A 14,807-nucleotide genomic window follows, 5' to 3' on the forward strand; every position below is an offset into this window, starting at 1 on the left:
CCAAAGGCAGATGCTCAACCACTGGGCCACCCAGGTGCCTCCATCTCTTTTTTTTTAAACATTTGTATCAGCATCTGTAATGGTTACATTGACTTCAATCTTTTTAGCTCAGCATTAATCCAGGTTGCTACCAGGATTATAGCTCCCAAATCAGTTCTAACATCTTTACTTCTCAGTTTATGTACCTTCTAAGATATCCTGTTCCATGAAAGATGAGATCCACCCTCTTAAGAATGGCATGATCCAACTTCACAATTTGTGCCTAACTGAAGTCTACAGATTTAACTGCTTCTCCTCTCTCCATCATGCTTCAACCAAATCCATCTAATACCCCTTTGTGAGGTTATAAATAGCTAGAGTTGTGTGGAGCCAGGTGTTTGGTAAAATAAGGGGTGGGGGTCACTGAACATTCTCATCATTTTTAAATTCACCAGACATTTTTCTGTATGATGCTTTGCATATGTTATTACTGTCTAAAGGTTCCTTGCTTGTCTTTGCCTGAAAATCCCATTATTTCTGTTCCTTCTCCTCACATATAATTTTCTATGTTATTCCCATCTGCCTTCCTGATTTAAAAAGAGAAGTTCTATTCTGTGTTTTCCTATGTAATACTTTCCTTTGGTGCAGCCCGGTTGGCCCAGTGGTCTAGTGCCACCTTTAGCCCAGGGCATGATCCTAGAGACCTGAGATTGAGTCCCACATTGGGCTCCCTGCGTGGAGCCTGCTTCTTCCTCTGCCTGTGTCTCTGCCTCTCTCTCTCTCATCTCTCATGAATAAATAAATAAATAAATAAAATCTTATGTCTGCCAGGGTGAGCATGCTAAGTTATAGCTGGACTAGTCTCTGAGCTCCTGGTATGCAGAGACCCTGTTTTGTCCATCTCTGTATATTAGTTCCCCTAACATGTGTTAAATAGAATATGAATTATTTTGATATGGGAATTCCACTTGTGTAGAGTCTTTCTTGTTTCTTAATGTCCATCATATGAATACAATCCCTCCCTGATTCCTTTATATTTTGCTCAACATCCGAATTATAGGCAAGTATCCTTTCTGTAACTGTGCAATGCCAAAGAGATAGCCAGCACCCTCATTCAGGCTCACAGAGGCAAGACAGCATTTCCAGGTGTATGGATCTGCCAGAGTTGCAACTTTGGGATTAGAAATGTCAAGCCAAAACCTCACTGGAATTCTAGATATCTCCCAAAGGCTCTATCTCTAATGTAAGCTTTAGGAAAGAGGGAGATTTTATCTCTTTCATTCACTTCTCTATTCCCAGCACCTGTTACTGTAGTAGGAATATAATAATCACGAAGTTCATGCCTGCTAATTAGTTAAAAACCACTTGTCTAAAGCCACACACCTGGTAAACATCAGAATTATAACTGAAAATTCTGAAAATCATTCTCTCAATAACCTGCTACCTCTTAGATGGCAATCTAAACTCAAGTTCCAAAATATGTGCGTGGAGATGTTTCCACCTATGAAAACTAATCTGTATACTCAGATTTGGTCATCTGGTGCTAAGTGCCTTCTCATTCTTTCTAATGTAAATGGGTAATATTTATCAATTTTACATTATTAGTAGGTACACTGTAGGCCTTCTGAACTCATGAATATACTATCAATATTAATGTTAATAGTAACATAACATAACATAACATTAATGTTAATAGTAACATAAACAATCAATGTAAAAAATTCATTAGTAACATTTTGAAAATGATGAAACTGAGTTACACTGAGGTTAACTAATATGTGAAAGTTCAAATAGTAGTTTCTGAGCTGGTCAATCAAGCTTCACGTATTAGACACTTAACTTCTACCCTCTAGAAAAGTCAAAATAATCAGTATCTCTAAAACTTGGGAAGAGCTATTAGCTTGAGTCCAGCACACCAGCTTCTGAAGGTTGACCAGTATCTTCAGAGTAACATGTGAACTGACCCCTGCTGTGCTACTGTCACTAATGATGTGAAATGGCATCTCTCACAGCTTCCTTTTGTCAGCGATGACAGTATTTTACAGACCTCTCTACTTGACCATAAATTTAGGTGTTGAATCTGTGAAAGCAGGCAGGAAAATAGTATAAACACAAGACATAAAATCGTTTAACAGAAGACCAGACGTGAGCTCCAGTATTAGATATATAAAAAGGCACGTTGAGGTATAATGGCTAACATACTGAAAACATGTAACTTTCAAAGACATTCACTGTGTTTAAATAAGAAATGCTTTATTTTTTTAATACTTTATTTTTGATTAAATTTATGTGGCACTTTTTTACCACTTTATTCCAGAGACCGATATGGAAGCACAACTGTTTTGGCGGAAAAAAAAGAAAGAAAAATCAAAAAAGCTCTAAACTAGGATAATTTACTTGGCAGACTTTATGCTATGTTATTGAAGAAAATGAAACATACATAATATTAGATATACCAAACATACAAACATAAACGACCACAGGAATGAAAACAGAATGTGTGTTTATCTTTTTGCATTTATAAGTAGTGAAAACACAAATAAAATACTTTTTAATTTGTAATATTCCTTAGCCAATCCATATTCCCCCAATTCTCCTTCTTGTTTAAGAATGGTTAGGTACATCGAGGCTGATTACCTACTATCTTTGGGGATGAAGTAAGGTCAGAGTCATTATCTCAAAAAGAAGGAACCCCTTACTTAGCTTGAAACAGGTCCTCTTTTCCTCCCATATTCTCTGTGTGCTTCAATTCTCAACCAACCATTCTCTTCCTTTCAATCCATTAGACATCTTCAGTGTTCTCCTTCCATAATGAGCTGTCTATATTCATGTATACTCCTTTTTTTGTTTATATTTTTGTATTTATTTTTGTCCTTTTTATGCACTAAACAATTTTTAAATTTATCTCCATACACAAATCATGTGTGTTATGTAAAGTATAATATAGGAATGTAAATATATAGTACAGATATAGGTATTTTCCAAGTGTTGTAACTTTTTTTTTAAGATTTTATTTATTTATTCATGAGACACACACACACACACACACATACAGAGAGAGAGAGAGAGAGAGAGAGAAGCAGAGACTCAGGCAGAGGGAGAAGCAGACTCCATGCAGGGAGCCTGACGTGGGACTCCATCCCAGGACTCCAGGCTCAGGCCCTGGGCTGAAGGCGGCACTAAACCACTGGGCCACTGAGGCTGCCTGTGTTGTAACTTTTTTAATGGTGATTATTTCTGTTTTCATTATATCATTATATGTATATATAATATACATATATATATGAATGCATATATTCATAATATATATATATATATGCATTTCAATTTTTTGACTTGGGACACCAGGGTGGCTCATTGGTTGAGCATCTGCCTTCAGCTCAGGGTGTGATCCTAGAGTCCTGGGATGGAGTCCCACATTGGGCTTCCTGTATGGAGCCTGCTTCTTCTTCCTCTGCCTATGTCTCTACCTCTGTCTCTCTCTCTCTCTCTCTCTGTGTTTCTCATGAATAAATAAATAAAATCTTTAAAAAAATAAATAAATACATAAATTTTTGACTTAAACAAGAATTTATTTTGTTGAAATTATAAGAAACAGATCCAAACTTAATTTTTTTTTCTAAATGACTACCCAACTCTTTGTCATTTGTCGATTAATTCATATTTTTACCACTGATTTAAAAATGGCTCCTAAACAACTAAATATCTCTATATACTTGGATTGTCCTAGATTTTCTTTTCAGTTCTCTGACCTATCAATTCATGAGTTTTTTCATATCACTTTGCTCTTTATTTGTTTTTTTAAACATTTACAGTTGGCCACAGTTAACAATTTTCAGAGTATGGTGATTTAAGACTTTCGTCATCCCAACATACATTTTTAATAAGGATTCATGGCTTGGAGGGATTTTCCAGCAGTTTCACTGATTTGTTTATACTTTTCTGTGTTTGTTCAGTTTATATCTGAATGGAGAGTAAGTCACGTATCTGTATAGTACAAGAACACTGAAACACAAAAAGTTATATTTTCATAAAAAAAAGTTTTGTTATGACTTTGTAACACATCTCAATATTTTATAAGAATAACTTTCCATTATTTTCCCCTTGCTATTTTTGTTCTTTTATAAACTTGAGCATCAGTTTATTTAATTAATTTTAAAAATCTATCTATATTTTTACTATTCTTATTGCTCTACTCCCTTCCAGAAAACAAAAGTCTGCAGGTTCCTCTAACTCTTCTCTCTTCCAGAGAGCCCTGTCTTTTAACCAGAACTCCAGGCAATGCTATGCATGCACTACTTTGAAACTGGTTTAGCCTAAGGCTTCAATGACTGCTCCATCTACAACTTTCACAAGTACTCAGAGTCAAATCATTAAAAAACTGCTTAATTATTTCCCCAGATTGCTTTTCCTTGTGTATACTCTGATAAATATTCAACTTTCTTTTCAAGTTCCAGGACTGCTGGATAATCTTCTCTATGAATTGTGTCATATGACCCATTACAGAAGCACTTTTTCTTTTTTTTTTTTACATATTATGAACAGCTGTACGCCAATAAATTAGGAAATCTAGAAGAAATGGACGCATTCCTGGAAAGCCACAAACTACCAAAACTGAAGCAGGGAGAAATAGAAAACCTGAACAGGCCAATAACCAGGGAGGAAATTGAAGCAGTCATCAAAAACCTCCCAAGACACAAGAGTCCAGGGCCAGATGGCTTCCCAGGGGAATTCTATCAAACGTTTAAAGAAGAAATCATACCTATTCTACTAAAGCTGTTTGGAAAGAGAGAAAGAGATGGAGTACTTCCAAATTCGTTCTATGAGGCCAGCATCACCTTAATTCCAAAACCAGACAAAGACCCCACCAAAAAGGAGAATTACAGACCAATATCCCTGATGAACATGGATGCAAAAATTCTCAACAAGATACTAGCCAATAGGATCCAACAACACATTAAGAAAATTATTCACCGTGACCAAGTAGGATTTATCCCCGGGACACAAGGCTGGTTCAACACTCGTAAAACCATCAATGTGATTCATCATATCAGCAAGAGAAAAACCAAGAACCATATGATATTTTTTGTTACTATTAATGTTGTCAAGATAAAATTCACATATCACACGATTCACCCATTTGGAGTGTATATACTTCAATAGTTTTTAGTGTATTCGCAGATTTGTGTAACTATGATTACAGTCAATTTAAGTATATTTTTATTACCTCAAAAAGAAACCCCATACCTTTTAGATATCATATCACCTCCACCCTCATAACTCCAAAGCCTAAAGAGTCACTAATCTATTTTATGATTTATAGATTTGACTTTTCTAGTTATTTCATATAAAAGGAATTATGTTATATGTGGCTTTTGTAACCAGCTTCTTTCACTTTACAGTGTTTTCGAGATTCATCCATGCTGTAGCACATACCAATATTTCATTCTTTTATAGGGCTTAAATATATTCAATTGTATGGACATACCATGAGTTGTTTATCTATTCTTCAGTGGATGGGCATTTGGGTTTTCCATTTTTGACTCTTATGCTGATATGAACATTCCTGTACAAGTTTTTAAATGGACATATATTTTCATTTCTCTTGAATATATACTTGGGGGTATGAATCCTGAGTCCTATGGTAACTCTGTTTAGCAATTTGAGAAATTGCCAGACTGTTACCCAAAGTGACTGCACTACTTTATATTCTCAACAACAGTTTGAGAGGGTTCTATTTCTCCACATCCTCACAATATTATATGATGATTTGATTATAGTCATCATACTAGTGGTATGAAGTGATATCTCAATGCAGTTTTGATTCACATTTTCTTGCCAGATAATGATGTCAAATAAAAAGATGGGACTTCCAGAAAGTGCCACAGATTTTGTACTTGGGAAGGAAGACATTTGAGAAGTTACAATTGCTGACCAATGAGCAGGGTACACAATAATTTCAGATCAGACATAGGTAACTACTGTGTAAATATAGTTATTACATTGTTCTGGGTCAGAGAGAAAATTACGAATTATAGCAAATTCTCAAAATAACAGAATCCACACTTGCAGTGGGTCCTCCTTGAGGAACTAGCTAATTTCCCACATCCCTGGATTTGGATACTTAGCAAGTGGGTCATCTTAAAATTATTTATATTAATGTATTCAAAAACAATTTCTTGGGTGCCTACTATTAGCTAGCTACTGTTCTAGGAGCTGAAAATACATTGGAAAACAAACATTTTTCAGACATGAAGCTTTAATTCTGCTGGTGCAAACCAACCACAGGTCAACAAATAAATAAAACACATTGTTTTTTGGGGTAGTGCAAAGTGCTATGGAGATAAAGAGAATTAGACAACTAGATAGAAAGATTTGAGGCACTAAGGTTAATCATTTCAAATAGGACAGTTAGGAAAGGCTTTGCAGATAAGGTGATATCTGAACCCAAACTGAATGAATGTGAAGAAGTAAATGCTGAGCATATCCCAGGACATAAAGAAGTAAATCTTGAGCAGTCCATTCAAAAGGAACAGCAAGAGTAAGTGTCCCAAGGCAGAAAGGTGCTTGGTATGTTCAATGAAGCAGATTTAAGCAGAATAAAAGTTGGAGGAGATAAGAAGATGAGGTTACAGAAGTCGGGCATGGGAACAGATTAGGAAGACCTTCTAGGCCATCTGAAGAACTCTGGCTTTTATTCAGTGAGCTGATAAGCCACTGAGGGTTTCTCCGTACAGAATTGACATAATCATACTTTTACTTCAAAGGATCAATTTGGTTTGGGATTGAAAATGAACTTAAGGTGAGGGCAAGGGTAGAAGTGAGGATCTTAGAAGATCATTGCACCAAAGTGTGAGATGATGTTGACCTGTACCTTGGTGGTACTGGTGTTATTGAGAAGTAGATTTGGGAACTGAGTATTTTGATGATCACACAAAATTTATGGGTAAATTGAGAACACAGTGTGAGTCCACTGTTGGCCTGAGTAGGTTATGGGATCAATATCAATAGGAATGACACGGGAAAAAATGGGAGGAGAAGGGCAATTTTCGAGGTCCATACATTTTAGAAGCTTATTTTGAGCCACTTAAATATTTAGATGTTATTTCAATATACATTTAGAGATGTCATTTAGGCAGTTGAGCATGCATATCTGGAGTTGCTGGGTGTTGTGGCTAGGTATATACTTTGGTGTATTATTATCATAGAGATGATATTTAAAGCTATGAACCTGATGGAATAACCTAGATGATGAGTGAAGTTAGGCAAGAGAAGATATTTGCTCCTTCTTCTATTTGCTCCTTCTTCTCCAGAAAGAGAGAGAGGAGAGAGAGCATGTGAGCATGAATGAGCAGAGGGTGGGCACAGAGAGAGAAGGAGAGAGAGAATCCCAAGCAGACCATGCTGAGCATGGAGCCCAATTCAGGGCTCAATGTCACAAGATCATGATCTCACTGAGATTATGACCTGAGCCAAAATCAAGAGTTGGATGCTCAAACAACTGCTTCTTGATGTCCCAAGTATCTGCTTCTTGATCTAAAATAATTAAAGTCAATTTTTGTCTTGCCTAATGGGTTTTCTATCATAACTTTTTTCTACATTCCAAATGATCTTAAGCTGGGGATAGATGATCCAAAGACTTGGGTTCAAAGATTCAGACACAGGGGAAAGAGGTGGTTAAGAAAAATAATAATATAGATAAATATACATTAGGGATAGAAAAATTAGGAGGAAGGAACCCCAATTCTTTGTGTTTTCACAAAAACTATGGCTGACTCAACCTGCTCTTACTGAGAGTTTGTGCATTTTCATCACAGACACCAAATTCCTTTTAGGCAGTTTATATCCCCAATAACAGCCACAAAGCAGTCAAGCATGCTCATGATAGCAAGGAGTATGCAGTTAGAGGAAAATTTTCACACCCTGATCAATTTATTAGCTGTGTTACTTTACATTAGTCACTGACATTTCCTGGGTTGGGATTATTTATTTTTAAAATGTGTACACTAATTTCAGCATCTCAGAGAATCATTTATGAGGATCAAGTAAAATAATAACTTTGAAAGAGTTCTGTGAATTATAGAGGCTACTTAATAGACACAAAATTTCATTTTTGATCTTGGAATGAGTAGAGTTTGGTAATCCTGGTCCAAAGCAAATGGCCATTAAGGAATAGAAAGTTAAAACTCCTGAATATTAGCAAATGTTTTACCACTAGTTGGGCTTTTTTCTTCTGCATACAGTTCAAGGTTCAGAAATTAACATTACTGGTGTGTTTGAGAGGATGCAGGTGGCAAGAGTTTGGCAGGGACAAAAGACAGATTTTAAAAAGGAAAAAATGGATCTATTGCTTTGAGAGCATTAGAAGCAGCATTGAACACTTCAGTGTGATTGCTTAGCAAAATGACTGTGGAGGGAATAAGAGAATTTGTGATAGTAGTATGTTTTCCATACTACACTTTTCCAGTTGCCTACAACAATTTTTCATACAGTTATTTGTGCATGCATGGTTCCTGTCTGTTTTCTGATGTTTCTCACATCACCTCTTAGTCACAGTCAGAAAATGTTAAAATAGAATTCAAAGTAAAAAATTCTAGAGCATAGTCTAATAAGTAATAAAAGTAGTAATAGTGGTTACTGATTGCCCAATGCCTGGTTTAGGTACACAACAAATATCTCTATATTCTTTATGTTTATCTTATAAGATAGATAACGCTGTTTCTTATATAGATAAAAAATATTGACATTCAAAACAAATGCATCATTTTATGACAATGACAATACTAACCAGGATAAAATGCAGTTTGGTTGGACTCCAGAGCTTAGAGGCAAAGTAGTGGGATATTTCAACTTACTGTCAAATTGCCCAGAGAGAGGTTTTAAATGCATATGTGTGTGTGTATATGGGTGTGAGCATGTGTGTGTGTGTGTGTGTGTGTGTGTGTGTGTGTACATGGATAAAGAAAGAGAAGGACAAAACAAAAAAGGACAGAATATGGTCGACTGATGAATCTGGGTAAAAGGTTTATATATGTGTTGTTTTATTTTTTGCAAACTGCCTGATGCTTGAAGGTATATAAAAATTAAAACTTATAGAATAAAAATAAAATAAATAGAACAGCTACCACTTGAACCCACTCATCAGAATAAGCAATGAACAGTCAACCATCATATGCATCTTAGAATACAAAACAAATTATATAGAGTCACCTGTTAATTATTCTTTATAAAATGTTTAATTTGCAACTAGTCTTCAGATTCAATTACAATTTATAGGAAATACAAGAGACAAAAGTACAAATGAAATGACACCACAAGAGGGCAGCCCCAGTGGCGCAGCGGTTTAGCGCCGCCTGCAGCCTAGGGCGTGATCCTGGAGACCCCGGGATCGAGTCCCACATCCGGCTCCCTGCATGGAGCCTGCTTCTCTCTCTGCCTGTGTCTCTGCCTCTCTCTCTAGCTGTGTCTCTATGAATAAATAAATAAAATCTTTAAAAAAAAAAAAAGAAATGACACCACAAGAAAACAGTCATCAAGATTCAGAAATTGTAACATTCTATAGGAAAAATTGACTAGTGAAAAATTGATGTCATGAAAACTGTAGATCTGTTTTAGATTAAATGTGACTCAGGAAGCACAATCAAAGGCAGATTATCTGTGACAATTCAAGAAAACTTGGAGAAATTTGAGTAGGGAGTTTTTATTAAATTATGATAAGAACTATTATTTTATTTGTGTTCATGAAATCATGTTTCTGTAGGAGAATTTAAATTTTTGTTGTATTTTAGAAAAGTATAATGAAATGCTTATCAGTGATTATCATGATGTCTTAAAAGTTAATTTAAAATATTTTAGAAAAAATAGATCAAAATATGGGTAATATCAATAAATTTAAGAACTAGGTGATGAGCATATGAATGGCAATTAAACCACTCTTTAAAAATTTTGTATAGTTGTACATTTTCTAACATATTTGCTATAAATTAAAAAATAAATAAAATTGTGAGTCACTGACCAAAGCAGACTGGTAAACATCAACTTCTGTAGGCAGAGAAGTCAGAAGGAAGACATTTGAGAAGTTACAATTGCTGACCAATGAGCAGAGTACACAATAATTTCAGATCAGGCATAGGCAACTACTGTGTAAATATAGTTATTACATTGTTCTGGGTCAGAGAGAAAATTACAAATTACAACAAATTCTAAAAAAAAAAACCAGAATCTACACTTGCAGTGGGTCCTCCTTGAGGAACTGGCTAATTTCCCACATCCCTGGATTTGGATACTTAGCAAGTGGGTCAACTTAAAATGACAGTTTTTCCAATTTTGCAACTAGCATGCTTATTATGTCACAGAAAAAGAATGCTCTAAAGTTAATTAAGGATGCCATTAAGAATCACAAACAGATCTTTTGCTGACAAGAATGAAAGAGAAGAAAAGAAAAGTACAATCAAGCCATAAAAAGATGCTCTAGTTGGATAGAAAAAACAAAATAGAATTGAACCCATGGTAGCCAAGAAGTTAGAATAATAAAAGGCCTTATTTTTATTTCACTTTTACAGATACCTTAATAGAAAATAAAATAATTATGCCCATATTTATAGATATAAGTGAGATATTACTACATGTAGAAGAGATAATATAGGCGATTCTAAAGACATTTTAATATGTATCCATAAAAATGCAGATATGAGTGGTACAGAATTATGATGAGGAGGAAACTATGGCAGTTACTAGCCAGTATAATTATCAATTCAGAAGGAAAGATTTAACTTTGAGGAAATTGAAGTTGAATTATAGGTTTAAGGAGAAATGAAGTTGAAAGCTTGGATTTGCCATGGGATATTCCTGCTATCATTCTAACAAGAAGGTAATTAGTATGCTGAAGAGTTGTAAGGATTACAAGTGACAAATTAAACATTAATGATATGCTTATTCATTCAACCATATTGTCAGTAATATTTTAGTAGACACATTACAAAGTCTGTAGAATAAAGACAAAAAGTATTTTTAAAACTTCCTGTTTACAAGAGAGATAGATATGCAAATAATCACCATAAAATTAGTGAATTTCTGTGTAATGTAACTCATTTATGCTCTGTGCTTCCGGGATCTATTAATTAAAGACAATATAAGCTTTACAAGCGTGAAGCATTTGAAAAACTAAAAGGAAGCTGGACACTAATAAACTCATACAGCAATTTGGTAGTGTGGCAGGATACAAAATCAATGCCCAGAAATCAGTGGCATTTCTATACACTAACAATGAGACTGAAGAAAGAGAAATTAAGGAGTCAATCCCATTTACAATTGCACCCAAAAGCAGAAGATCCCTAGGAATAAACCTAACCAAAGAGGTAAAGGATCTATACCCTAAAAACTATAGAACACTTCTGAAAGAAATTGAGGAAGACACAAAGACATGGAAAAATATTCCATGCTCATGCACTGGCAGAATTAATATTGTGAAAATGTCAATGTTACCCAGGGAAGTTTACACGTTTAATGCAATCCCTATCAAAATACCATGGACTTTCTTCAGAGAGTTAGAACAAATTATTTTAAGATTTGTGTGGAATCAGAAAAGACCCCGAATAGCCAGAGGAATTTTAAAAAAGAAAACCATAGCTGGGGGCATCACAATGCCAGATTTCAGGTTGTACTACAAAGCTGTGGTCATCAAGACAGTGTGGTACTGGCACAAAAACAGACACGCAGATCAATGGAACAGAATAGAGAACCCAGAAGTGGACCCTGAACTTTATGGTCAACTAATATTCGATAAAGGAGGAAAGACTATCCATTGGAAGAAAGACAGTCTCTTCAATAAATGGTGCTGGGAAAATTGGACATCCACATGCAGAAGGATGAAACTAGACCACTCTCTTGCACCATACACAAAGATAAACTCAAAGTGGATGAAAGATCTAAATGTGAGACAAGATTCCATCAAAATCCTAGAGGAGAACACAGGCAACACCCTTTTTGAACTCAGCCACAGCAACTTCTTGCAAGATACATCCACAAAAGCAAGAGAAACAAAAGCAAAAATGAACTATTGGGACTTCATCAAGATAAGAAGCTTTTGCACAGCAAAGGATACAGTCAACAAAACTAAAAGACAACCTACAGAATGGGAGAAGATATTTGCAAATGACATATCAGATAAAGGGCTAGTTTCCAAGATCTATAAAGAACTTACCAAACTCAACACCAAAGAAACAAACAATCCAATCATGAAATGGGCAAAAGACATGAAGAGAAATCTCACAGAGGAAGACATACACATGGCCAACATGCACATAAGAAAATGCTCCGCATCACTTGCCATCAGGGAAATACAAATCAAAACCACAATGAGATCCCACCTCACACCAGTGAGAATGGGGAAAATTAACAAGGCAGGAAACCACAAATGTTGGAGAGGATGCAGAGAAAAGGGAACCCTCTTACACTGTTGGTGGGAATGTCAACTCGTGCAGCCACTCTGGAAAACTGTGTGGAGGTTCCTCAAAGAGTTAAAAATAGACCTGCCCTACGACCCAGCAATTGCACTGTTGGGGATTAACCCTAAAGATTCAGATGTAGTGAAACTCTGGGACACCTGCACCCCGATGTTTGTAGCAGCAATGTCCACAATAGCCAAACTGTGGAAGGAGCCTCGGTGTCCATCGAAAGAGAAATGGATAAAGAAGATGTGGTCTATGTATACAATGGAATATTCCTCAGCCATTAGAAACGACAAATACCCACCATTTGCTTTAACGTGGATGGAACTGGAGGGTATTATGCTGAGTGAAGTAAGTCAATCGGAGAAGGACAAACATTATATGGTCTCATTCATTTGGGGAATATAAATAATAGTGAAAGGGAATATAAGGGAAGGGAGAAGAAGTGTGTGGGAAATATCAGAAAGGGAGACAGAACATGGAGGACTCCTAACTCTGGGAAACGAACTAGGGGTGGTGGAAGGGGAGGAGGGGGGGTGGGGGTGACTGAGTGACGGGTACTGAGGGGGGCACTTGACGGGATGAGCACTGGGTGTTATTCTGTATGTTGGCAAATTGAACACCAATAAAATATAAATTTATTATAAAAAAACACTACACAAATATAATAGATGAGCTTAGAAAGGTAGACAGGAGCTCATCCTGGAGATTAGTGTAGATGATAGTAAAGAATTTGATTTTATTCTAGGTCATTAGCTAAGGAAAGTCATTGACAGTTTTGAAGCAGAGGAGTGATATACTCTGATTTTATTACCCTACATGCTAAAGAAAATATTGTAGGGAAAGCAAGAGCAACCCTGGAAAGAACAGGATAACACTATTGCAGACTTCCAGGTAGATATAAACAACAGTACATAAGACAAAAAGACTTTAACTAGGAAATCTAAAAAAACATTTTTTTTTAAAGATTTTATTTATTCATGAGAGACATAGAGAGAAAGAGGCAGAGACACAGGCAGAGGGAGGAGAAGCAGGCTCCATGCAGGGAGCTCAATGTCCGACTCAATCCTGGGTCTCCAGGATCACACCCTGGGCAAGCATTCAATGGCTGAGCCACCCAGGCTTCCCTAGAAAAGGATTCTTAAAGTAGATGTCAATAGATTGGTTTGAAGCATGAGTAGGAATATGAGTGTTTCTGGGAGCTGCAAAGATATTTAGTCGTTGTTACTGTTTTCTGAAAAAAATTAAAAGATAATTTTTAAAAGAAGCTTTAGTTTAACAATAAAATTGACAGTAAGGTACAGAAATTTCTCTGTTCCCACACATGCATAGTTTCTCCCTTTATCAGCATCACCAGAATGGTTGTTTGTTTTTTGTTTTTGTTTTTATCAAGGATGAACCTACATTGACATGTTATAATCACTATGAGTCATAGTTTACTTTAAAATGCACTTGGGTAGGTACTGTACATTCTGGGAGTTGGACAAATTTATAATGGCATCTGTCCATTATTATAATGTTATATAAAGTATTTTCACTGACCTAAAAATCTTCTGTGCTGTGCCTAATCATCCTCTTTCACTCCTACCCCTGATAACCACTCATCTTTTTACTGTCTCCATAGTTTTGCCTTTTCTGGAATATCATGCAGTTGGGATCATACAGTACGTAGTCTTTTTCCATTGGCATCTTTCACTTAGTAATATGCATTCAAGTTTCTGCCATGTCATTTTTTTATGGCTTGGTAGCTCATTCCTTTTTAGCACTGAATATTCTATTGCCTGGATGCACCACAGTTTATTTATCCAATCACCTAGTAGAAGACTCCTTGGTTGTTTCTGAGTTTTGGCAATTATGCATAAACCTGCTGTAAATCTCTGTGTGCAGGGTTTTGCACATAGTTTTAGTCCATTTGAGTAAATATTGAGAAGCACAACTGATGGATTGTATAGTAAGAGTATGTTTAACTGTGTAAACAACTGCTAAATTGGTCTTCCAAAGTGGCTAAACCATTTTTGCATTCTTGCCAGAAATGAATGAGAGTTCCTGTTGCTCCCCATCCTTTCCTGAATTTAGTACTGCCACTATTCTGGATTTTGGCCTAATAAGTATGTACTGGTATCTTGTTGTTGTTTTACTTTGCATTTTCCATGATGGTGCATGATGTGAGGCATCTTTTCATATGATCATTTCATATGCTTATCTGTGTATATTCTTTGGTGAAGTGTGTCTTCTTTGGGATAGTTTCATTAAGGTGTAATTTACATATATAAGGACAAATTAATATATGTAATTTGATAATTTTGATGTATGTTTATACTTGTGGAATTATGGCCACAATGAAATTAATGAACATATATATCTCCCCCAAAATTGCCT

The sequence above is a fragment of the Vulpes lagopus genome, chromosome 15, assembly GCF_018345385.1.
Source record: "Vulpes lagopus strain Blue_001 chromosome 15, ASM1834538v1, whole genome shotgun sequence".
Classification (NCBI taxonomy): Eukaryota; Metazoa; Chordata; class Mammalia; order Carnivora; family Canidae; genus Vulpes; species Vulpes lagopus.